Consider the following 11569-nt stretch of genomic DNA (forward strand, 5'->3'; position numbering starts at 1 on the left):
GAATAAGAAAAGTCATTACAATTAGGTGGGGGGTGGCTAAATCCCTTTGAGGCAGATTTGGACCTTAAAACTACTAGTTTTTGGACTCCAATTGGGCTCCTTTGGAAACATCCCCTTTTGGACCTCTTTTAAGCTCATTTTGAGCCCCTTTGGTGGACTTCAATGGCTGATTTGGTGGCCCAATATTCCTCCTCTTGGACTTTAATTTGGATCACCAAATAATTGTAAAACTTGGATAATTCATCTACTTTGGGCTTGAGCTCTTCCTCTACAATTAAAAGCTTCTTTATTTGCCATTGAAGTCCAGCAACCTTAGAGTGAAACTCTTTAGCTTGACATCCTGTAAATGGCCTTGGAGCTTCCAAAACTCTATCCTTGTCCTTGATGCTATCAATGATGATGTCCATATGCTTTATAAAAGAGTATTTACACCTATTAGTCTTAATTAGGTTAAGTGGATACATGGTCACTATTTTGTTTTATTCCTACTATTTTTTCAGATTAGTGGATGCCATTTACTAGTGCGTGACTTCCTTTTCTTGCAAGGTCGAAATTCGAGGACGAATTATCTTCAAGAAGAGGGGAATGATAGCATCCTAGGAAGCTCAAATCTATTCAAGGACAAGAATGAAGCTTTGGAATCTCAAAGAGGGCCTTTAACAAGATGTCAAGCTAAAGAGTTGTAACTTCAAATGCAAATAAAGAAGTTTTTAATTGGGATGGAGAGCTCAAGGATAAAGGATATAAGTTGTTTAGGTGTTATAATTATTTTATAGTCCAAATTCATGTCCAAGAAGAGATGGATTATATCCCAAGAGACATCCTCTGAAGAAGGTCCAAATCAGGCCACTATTGGACCTATTTGGTACCTAAAAATGTGTCCAAACTTGCAGCCCAATAAGTCCTACATGAAGTCATATTTTTATAACATAAAAAGGACTTACTTGCTGCTCAAGAAAGGCTCAATAGGCGTGATAGAAGTTGGGTACAAGTTGGTGCCAAGTTGCTTGCAAGTTGCCTTCAAGATTTCCAAGATTTCCAAGATCCTATTCATGATTGGTTTGGGACTTTCAAGATTCTATCCTAGATTGGTTTTAACTTATATTCATATATTTTTTTTACTAGATTAATTATTTTCCTAGGTAGTTAAGGTTATATTTTCTTTTTTCCTACGATTGTTAGAGTTACTTTCCAAGATTGACTTGGTTTTTGTTTTCTAGTATTTTTTCTTTTCCTAAGGTATTTGGACTTGTTGTCCAAAGTAGTTTAGGACTATATTTCCTTATTTTTAGGTAGAAATTTCGTGAACGCCTCTCTATATAAAGGGGTATCTTGTTTGCTTTTAGACTTATACTATTATCAATAAAAATTGTGAGATTTTTCTTGCACTCTTGTGTGTGGCTACTCTTGGATTTATTCTTTAACCTTCAAGGCTCAACTTAAGGTGGTAAGATTAAACTCTTTCGAAATCTTAGATCACTTCTAGGTATTCAAGAAAGGTGATAAGTTTAGGCTTATTGTTGTTCTTGTTATTCTAAAGGGTCGGGTTTCACAATCAATCTCTTGTTTTTAATTCTATACCAAAGACGATTAGTTCTTTGTTAGATAATTGTTGTTGTTAGGATTCAACTTCAAGAATAGACTTCTTGAATTCAAGAAACTCTTTCTTGAATTCAATCTATCTTTAATTTTCCGTCGTTTTTTTGTTTCTTTATTTTCTTTTAGCTTCCGCACTTTTCTTGATTTTCTTTAGTAATTCTTGGACCCCTATCGTGTTGTTATCATTTATGCTATTTATAACAAGTGACAAGCAAGTTTCGTGAAGGTCATAGGATAAACAAATCAAAAAAATTAAGTTTTGTCGAAATTTGACATTTTGGGATAAAATACGGTCCAAACTATAATATCCTGCATTTATGGACTAGTGCTATACCACATGACCATGATAGTAGGGTATATGAAGTAGGTTAAAAGTGATTAGTATTTAAGTAAAATGAGATCCATAAATTAATTATATGTGTAGTTGGTTAAATGGAAGACTGTAGTGTAAGACTAGAAATTAATTAGGACAATTGAATAAGTAGTATGTGGACATAAGCCATGTGGGATGTGGACAAGTGGAAGTAAGTGATATATATTTATACATGCAAAAGATTATGTGGTGTCATCATGTAATGAAAGGTCGGCCTAGGGATGACACATGTAAAGAGGAAAAGGTTACTTAAGACCTTATATCACTTTCTTGGCTTTTATGAAGGCAAACAACTATGTTGAAATGGTAACTTATATTTCTATAGCTGCAACGTAAGATAATTTATTGTTATAGCAGCAAGGACACTTGCATTTTTAAGGAAGTGCAATGCAATTTTACACAAGATCAATATACGGGTTTTGCGCACCACCTCGATCTCGTTGTTCCGTTTTGGCGGGTTGGTTAATCCTTGCTATCTTCGATGTGAAGTATGGTGGTGTGAGCACCTAATTATTTTTCTAATGCAAATCACTCTTAAAAATATTCCAAAATAGCTTAGAGTTATTCATGCATATTCAGAATCATTTTTAAACCATAAAAAATCAAAAAACAATATTTAATTTTTTCATTTCATAGCATTTTAGACCTTAATTGCATTCAGGATTTAATTACATTAATTATATGCATTATCAAATAAAAATCACAAAAAAATATAATATACATTAGCTTCAATCAATTAGTTTATTTAATTAGTTAAAACGCTAATTAGGTCGTTTTGGCAAAATAAATTCAATTAGTAGTAATGTGGCTATTTTTGAAGGATCAAATTTTCCTCTTGTTTCAAATTGGCCCAATTTCAGGGCCCAAAATCTCAGGCCCAACTGGGTTACCCCCCTCTTTAAAACCTTACCTTCCCCCTTTTAGAAAACCCTGAGCAGCGGCGCACCCTTACACACGAAAATCTGAGCTGCCACCCTTGTTCTTCATTCGTCTCACCTCACTTTCAGAGAAAGGCCACACTGACTAGGCAGAAATAGAGACGTCTTTTATCTTAAAAAAAAGGGGAAAAATATGGAGTTCTAGGAGAAAATATAGAAAAGAAACGAAAAAAAGGGGAAGGAAGAGGAGATAGAGTCATTATTTTTGCTTCTATTTTCACCGGTTAGCTTCACTTTTCTTCTGGGATTTGGGACAACTTTCAAGCTACTGGAACTATTTGATTGTGAGCTTGATTTGCTGATCTCTGTCTCGATACAGTTGAAGCTGAGCTCCAATTTGTAGATTTCGCTTTTCTTTGGCTGCTGTCCGAGTTTGTTTTGTTCCAGCTTCTAAACTAGCCGAGTTCCAAGTTTCGATTTTGGGCCTTTATTTGGCAAGTTCTACTTCTAGACTAAGCTCATGTTTAGGTATGTAGCTAAAATTCGAGTTCAAACCTCCATATCTGTTCTAATGTGAAATCCTGATTGTTTTTATTTTTAGATTCTTCTTTAATTTTGTTTGAATTCATTGGTTCTATGTTAATGCTGGCATGACATAAATGCAGTGTGTTTTGATATGAAATCATGATTGTGTTATGGCTTATGGGTTTTTGATTTAGTTTAGCATAAGTGTGGACTGGTGGAAATTTGATAAGCATGATTGAGCTTGATTTTTATGAAATACAGTTAATCTAGTTTGATTTGCTTCTAATACTTTATTTGGCATCTCACATGTTTGAGGAGGAAAAAATGTAAAGTGAACAGGTCCAAGGATTATGAACTGTGGACGAAAGCTGAAAAGCAGAGTTTTTCTTTTTCCAGAAGAATCGAAACTTATAGCTATTAGTCAAGTGTAAACTAGGATTATTCCGGCACATGTAAGCCTATTCCGGCACCATAAAATATTATTTCCTTTGCAAACTTTACCGGTCTTTACATTTAAATACTTCAAAATTTTTCGGAGTGGTACACCAGAGTTGAAATCGGTCTTCAAGAAACAACCAGTTGCAAGTTGAAATTATCGTCAAAGAAGCCGAGCCGAGATCAAGTGACTGAAATAATCAAGGCCACAAAACCAACCCCTGTTTTAAACTGACAAATTGTTCTTTGTTTGAAAAATAGGAAACAGGTGCAAATCCAAAGGCAACTTTGCAAGAAGCAGGTGCAACCAAAAAGAAACTGCGTAAGGGCAAGAAACAGCTTTGCAGCAACAACCAAAAAAGGAAAGTCTCCTCCAAAATTCTTTCCCGCATTTACTCATTCTCTGAAATAGAAATAAGAAATGATGATGAAAATGATGAAAAAGGAGAAAACAAAGAAGAAGAAAGAAAACAAAGAAAATTCAAAATCATGGTAGTATAGGGTCTCCAATCCCTAGCTGAGTTTTACCAACATAGCGTCTCCACTCCCTAGTTGATGCCAGCATAACCTGATGCCAACATAGGGTCTCCACTCCCTAGTTGATGCCAGCATAAGCTGATGCGAGCATAACTTGATGCCAACATAGGGTCTCCACTCCCTAGTTGATGATTTTCCAACGTAGGGTCTCCACTCCCTAGTTGATGCCAGCATAACCTGATGCCAATATAGGGTCTCCACTCCCTAGTTGATGCCAGCATAATCTGATCCCACCATAGGGTCCCCACTCCCTAGTTAATGTCAATATAGGGTCTCCACTCCCTAGTTGATGCTAGCATAACCTGATGCCAACATAGGGTCTCCACTCCCTAGTTGATGCCAATATAGGGTCTCCACTCCCTAGTTGATGCCAGCATAACCTGATGCCAACATATGGTTCTCACTCCCTAGTTGATGCCAATATAGGGTCTCCACTCCCTAGTTGATGCCGGCATAACCTGATTCCAACATAGGGTCCCCACTCCCTAGTTGATGCCAATATAGGGTGTCCACTCCCTAGTTGATGCCAGCATAACCTGATGCCAACATAGGGTCTCCACTCCCTAGTTGATGCCAATATCGGGTTTCTACTCCCTAATTGATGCCAGCATAGCCTGATACCAACATAGGGTCCTCACTCCCTAGTTGATGCCAATATAGGGTCTCCACTCCCTAGTTGATGCCAGTATAACCTGATGCCAACATAGGGTCCCCCCTCCCTAGTTAATGCCAATATAGGGTCACCACTCCCTAGTTGATGCCAGCATAACCCGATGCCACCATAGGGTCCCCACTCCCTAGTTGATGCTAATATAGGGTCTCCACTCCCTAGTTGATGCCAGCATAACCTGATGCCAATATAGGGTCCCCACTCCCTAGTTGATGCCAATATAGGGTCTCCACTCCCTAGTTGATGCCAGCATAACCTGATGCTAACATAGGGTCTCCACTCCCTAGTTGATGCTAATATAGGGTCTCCACTCCCTACTTGATGCCAGCATAACCGGATGCCAACGTAGGTCTCCACTCCCTAGTTGATGCCAACATAGGGTCTCCACTCCCTAGTTGATGCAAGCATATCTTGATACCAACATAGAGTCTCCACTCCCTAGTTGATGATTTTCCAACATAGGATCTCCAATCCCGAGTTGATTTTATTTTAGACATAGGTCCTTTACTCCCTAGTCTACATTTCCTCCGGGTACACCATTCCCGCACTTTTTATCGCTTTCAATAATGAAGTTGTATAGAATTCCGTTAAAATAACTCACGAAATTTTCCTAGAGAAAACTGGGGCAAAAAAATTTTGTTCGTTTGTTTTGATGCCTGTGCAGGTTATACCTCGAGGCACAGGATTCGAGACAACCAAAAGAAGAAGTCTTAGTCCAGAATAAAAAAAGGAAAAGAAAAGAGTTGAAACCCAAGTGCAGAGGCGGAGAAAAGATGTGGACCGCCCAAAACATGAATCAATCCACAAGCTCGTCCCGTCTTAATCCGCAAAATCTAAAGAAGATTGAACCAGCACCTACATCTAACAAGCATCAAGATCCAGGTCAGAGGCTGCATGAAGAACCAGCCAAGACTCAAGATCATGTTTCAAAAGATTTATAGATAGGAATCTTGTAACTCGTAGCTGATAGGCTTAGTTAGTCTTTTTCATTTTGATTTTGGTGTAATAAGGAGCTCAGCAAGCAGTATCAGCAGCAACAGTAGTGAAATCACAGTTTCTCGGTAGTCCCAGCTACCAAAACTTCCAGAACTACACTGACCTGATTCCTTTATAGCCAAGGATATGTAGGCAACCTCCGAAGCAAGGTTTGGTCAAACTTTTTTAAAATTTTTTCCACAGGCAAAAATTGCTCACTTTATCTTTGCTCGAAAACTCTTCATGTTCTCGAGCAAAGAGGGGCAGCTGTAAGCACCTAATTTTTGCCCTAATGCAAATCACTCTTAAAAGTATTCCAAAATAGTTTAGAGTTATTCATGCATATTCAGAGTCATTTTTAAACCATAAAAAACAAAAAAAAATATTTAATGTTTTCATTTCATAGCATTTTAGACCTTAATTGCATTCAGGATTTAATTACATTAATTAGATGCATTATCAAACAGAAATCACAAAAAAAAAGTATAATATACATTAGCTTCAATCAATTCATTTATTTAATTAGTTAAAATGCTAATTAGGTCGTTTTGGCAAAATAAATTCAATTAGTAGTAATGTGGCTATTTTTGAAGGATCAAATTTGCCTCTTGTTTCAAATTGGCCCAATTTCAGGGCCCAAAATCCCAGGCCCAATTGGGTTACCCCCTCTTTAAAACCTTACCTTCCTAAAAACCCTAAAGATCAGACCTAATTTTAAATCTCTTCCCCCTTTTAGAAAACCCTGAGCAACGGCGCACCCTTACACATAAAAAATCCGAGCCACCACCCATGTTCTTCATTCTTCTCACCTCACTTTCAGAGAAAGGCCACACTGACTCGGCAGGAATAGAGACGTCTTTTATCCAAAAAGGGGGGGGGGGGGGAGGGAAATATGGAGTTCTAGGAGAAAATATAGCAAAAAAAAATGAAAAAAAGGGAAAGAAAGAGGAGACAGAGTTGTTATTTTTTCCTTCTATTTTCACCGCTTAGCTTTACTTTTCTTCTGGGATTTGGAACAACTTTAAAGCTGCTGGAACTGTGTAGCACCCCGAACAAATTTTGAAGTACTTAAGTGTAAAGCTCGATAAATTTTGCAAAGAAAATAATGTTTCATGGTGCCGGACTAGGCTTATGTATTTGAGGATTGTAGAAATTCTTCGCGGCGAGCTTGCTCGCTGCGGCTCGGACTTTTTGGGTTAAACAATATACCGAAAAGTAAAGGAAAATTTTTGGCGGAGAAGCGCGTTTATGCGGTCCATTATGCGACCGCATAATTACTCTACGGGCCGCATAATGACCGCAGAAGTGAGCAGGAGAGGGCCAAATCTGGTAGCAGCTATGCGGTCGACTATGCGACCGCATAACTGTTATGTGGTGCATTATGCGACCGTATAACAGTTATGCAGACCGCATAGTGATCACATACACAGACAGATTTTTGATCATTTTGTCAGCAATTATGCGACCGATGTGTTGTCCGCATAACCACTATGCGGTCGCATATGCGACCGCAGAACCATTCCGGAGCTCCATTTTTGGGTTTTTAAAACCCGACCCTATTTCGTTAAATACACTCTTTGGGCTATTTTTGAGCGATAATCTGATATTTTAGAGTGAGAGAGAGTGCCCTAGAGTGAGAAGGTGTTCTTCAATTCTTGCCCAAGCTTTGGAAGATTAAGAAGGGAAACTCACTAGGTCTTCATCCTAGAGGTAAGATTCTACACCCTAACCCTCACTTTCGAATTTTATGTAGAAATAGACAACTAGCAAGATAATTTCTGGGCATGAGGGTTGTTTATTTACATGTATGTGCTATAAAAGGGTGTAGGAAGATTGTTGAACTAAAAATGATAAAGATTGGGTTGTAGGATGATGGAATTCTCCATAAAAGGACCTTGGAACCTTAATGCACACTTAGTGTTTGATAAATGCTCAAATGAGCTAGGACCATGATCATCTTCATAATTTTAATTCAATTTGTTATATTTCTACAATAGATTGAAGTTGTTAAGAATTCCGAAATATTTTAGAGTTTAAGGAAGCTCAACTGAGGTATATTGGCTAAACTCTTCTCTTAGAATTGAATCTCACGATATTCATGTAAATGATGTAAGTCCCGAGTGATTCATTATGAAACTGGCTATTCCGAGTAAGATTGGGTTGAAAGATATATGTTCAACAAGCATTACAAATGCTTTATTTATGTTATATGCTCACATCTGTACTACACACCTTGATTTGAATTGTATTTGTTGTTGATGATGATAATGATATTTGAAATTGATAAGGTAAGCATGAAATACTGAATATGGTCAACATGCCAAGAATGATCTTATAATTATGGCCATTAGTGCCAATGAAATGAAAATATGTGAAAGTAATATGAAATGCGATGATTGATATAAAAAGGTTGATATCTCAAATAAGACAGGCTAGCCGGTCGGGTCGTGATCGGATACCATGCCGCACACATGGTGGTGATTGTGCTAGAAATTATAATTGAAATAGTAATTGTGGTTGATGTCCCTAATGGATAGCCTAGCAGATCGGGTCGTGATCAGACTCCGTGTTAAAGACGGTGGTATTGATATTAAGAGTAATTGTGGTTGATGTCTCTAATGAGATAGCCTAGCCGATCGAGTCGTGATCGGAGTCCGTGCTGAGAGTACGGTGGTATTGGTATGGGGAATAATGGTATTATGAATAATGGCATATCGATGTTGATTAAAGCTTCCTTTGATATTATGATAATCTTGTATGTATTATTTGTCATTCTATTGAGAGAGTGTTTAGTTATACATACTAGTGCTATTCGGCAGTACTAATGTCCCTTTTGCCGGGGCGCTACATCTTTCAATGGATGCAGGTGGTTCCACAGCAGATATTGGTTAGTGATAGCAGTGCACCTTCTTCCCAACTGACTTGGTGAGCCCCACTTCATTTCGGGGTCATGAATCTTTTGTACTTTGTGTATTCTGTTTGAGGTATAGCCGGGGCCTTGTTGCCGGCATTATCATTGTACTCTTCTTTATCTATAGAGGCTCCGTAGACATAGTGTGGGTTGTGTATTGGTGCTGGGAGAGACAAACTATGCTATGTTGTGGTTGTATAGTTTGGGTAGAAGGAATCTAACAGGCTCGCTCGGTCGAGTTCACTCAGTTGAGCGTCGGTTGCGCTCATCGATTTTGGGGCGTGACAAACTGTTTGATTGTGAGCTTGATTTGCTGATCTCTGTCTCGATACAGTTGAAGCTGAGCTCCAATTTGTAGATTTCGCTTTTCTTTGGCTGCTGTCCGAGTTTGTTTTGTTCCAGCTTCTAAACTAGCCGAGTTCCAAATTTCGATTTTGGGCCTTTATTTGGCAAGTTCTGCTTCTAGACTAAGCTCATGTTTAGGTATGTAGCTAAAATTCAAGTTCAAATCTCCATATCTGTTCTAATGTGAAATCCTGATTGTTTTTGTTTTTAGATTCTTCTTTAATTTTGTTTGAATTCATTGGTTCTATGTTAATGCTGGCATGACATAAATGCAGTGTGTTTTGATATGAAATCATGATTGTTTTCCTTTTGAATCTTTTGTTGTGTTATGGCTTATGGGTTTTTGATTTAGTTTAGCATAAGTGTGGAGTGTTGGGAATTTGATAAGCATGATTGAGCTTGATTTTTATGAAATACAGTTAATCTAGTTTGATTTGCTTCTAATACTTTATTTGGCATCTCACATGTTTGAGGAGGAAAAAATGTAAAGTGAACAGGTCCAAGGGAATTTGATAAACATGATTGAGCTTGATTTTTATGAAATACAGTTAATCTAGTTTGATTTGCTTCTAATACTTTATTTGGCATCTCACATGTTTGAGGATGAAAAAATGTAAAGTGAACAGGTCTAAGGATTATGAACTGTGGACGAAAGCTGAAAAGCAGCGTTTTTTTTTCCCAGAAGAATCGAAACTTATAGCTATTAGTCAAGTGTAAACTAGGAACTGATTCTTGTGTTTAAATTCGAGTTATGATCTAGATGATGTATCTTGTTTGTAAGTTCTGAGATTTAATTTACTTTTAAATGTCGAATGCCAGCACTGAATTAACATTCCTCTCATAACTAAATTTCTGGTAGTATGGACTTTTGAATATGCATGTTAATTCATCAAACTAGGTTGATAATTCATAGGTATGTTAAATTATTGATTTCATGCTCCTATAATCCAACTATTTATCCGAATTTTTTGAATGTGGTGTTGCTCAAATTGGGTATACTGGGCTCATTTCGGAGGCCCAGGATCTATCACAAAACTTTAAAGTAGGAATTAAATTTGCTACATACATATGCTGATTTGATACATAAGTTGGGGTCATTTGGACTCCATAACTACCAAGCCCAGTCGTAGACCAGGCCAGACCAATTTAGTTCCACCCATCTTTCTGATAATTCAACTTAAATCAAATCTTGGCCCACACAATTGAATCTTGTTAAGTAAAGACCTGAACTTTAACCTCATTAACACTGAAATCGAAGCATCTCTAGGATATAAATGTCACCATCCCCAACAGACACATATAGAATGTTGGTTGTACGTTCCCACCGTTAAAAATACTAGTATATAATACCATACTCTCTTTCGTCAATAATGACTCCAGAATCTATAATCTCTGCCAAAATTTCGAACCTTAGAGAAATTAATAGCTTGAACATCGTAGAATATTTTAGGCGCGTTATAATTTATCATCGTAATTGTGTATACATTTGCGTGATATAATTATAATTTTTAAAAATAAATTAAGGTACGCGTTCACGCGACTTTGGCAAAAAACAATCTTAAATTAATAAAGCGTAATTAATTGTGTACACGTTCGCGTGACATGATTTTAGCGCCCCCAAAAAGCGGACTTACACACATGTAGTCCGTTTCAAAGATTAAATCCATAAACGCCATAATTAAAAGCGGTAAAAGGTAAAATGTACTTAGGTTTAAAATACATAATTAAATAAATTAATTAAGCCAGGTATGATTAAAAGCGGCCGTGCTAAAATTACGGAATCCGGGAATGCCTAACACCTTCTCTCGGGTTAACAGAATTTCTTACCCGGTCTTCTGGTTTCGCAGACTTTAGAACAGAGTCAAATTTCCTCGATTTGGGATTTAAAAATAAACCGGTGACTTGGGACACCATAATTATCCCAAGTGGCGACTCTAAATTAAATAAATTGGAAAAATTCCCCTATCTCCTCGGGAAAAAGGAGGCGTGACAGGTGGAATAAGAGTATTTTAACAAATAAGGTAAGAATTTTTCTCTCCTTGGTATATTTAAATTTGTCTAGGTCATAGCTAAATTGTGGGATGAGAATTATGGAGTTAATAGCGAGAAATCGTACTTTGACGTTGTTGTTGTTGTATCAACTATTCGGCAAGTTCTAAGTTGTGTTGTGGCTGGAAATTATTGGAGTAGCTTGAGTATATAGTTGGTGTAGTCATTGATATGTGTTTTGGAGGAAAGAAAAGATTGGAGAAGTATGGATAATCGTAGCCGAGCTTTTCGCTCGTTGTATCGTTGTTTATCTTGTTCACCAGCCCATACTG

General features: G+C 37.4%; 1 long non-coding RNA gene across 2 annotated transcripts; it reads left to right on the forward strand.

Moving 5' to 3' along the window:
* The first annotated feature begins 2907 nt into the window (after positions 1-2907).
* Positions 2908-10142, forward strand: LOC108948369 (uncharacterized). Of its 2 annotated transcripts, none has more exons than XR_011414349.1 (2): positions 2908-3378; positions 8859-10142. It is a non-coding gene; the product is annotated as an uncharacterized lncRNA (long non-coding RNA). The 2 variants fall into 2 exon arrangements; XR_001973085.3 differs by lacking the exon at positions 8859-10142 and adding an exon at positions 4072-6184.
* The last annotated feature ends 1427 nt before the right edge of the window (positions 10143-11569 follow it).

Source organism: Nicotiana tomentosiformis, chromosome 2 (genome assembly GCF_000390325.3).
Source record: "Nicotiana tomentosiformis chromosome 2, ASM39032v3, whole genome shotgun sequence".
Taxonomy (NCBI): Eukaryota; Viridiplantae; Streptophyta; class Magnoliopsida; order Solanales; family Solanaceae; genus Nicotiana; species Nicotiana tomentosiformis.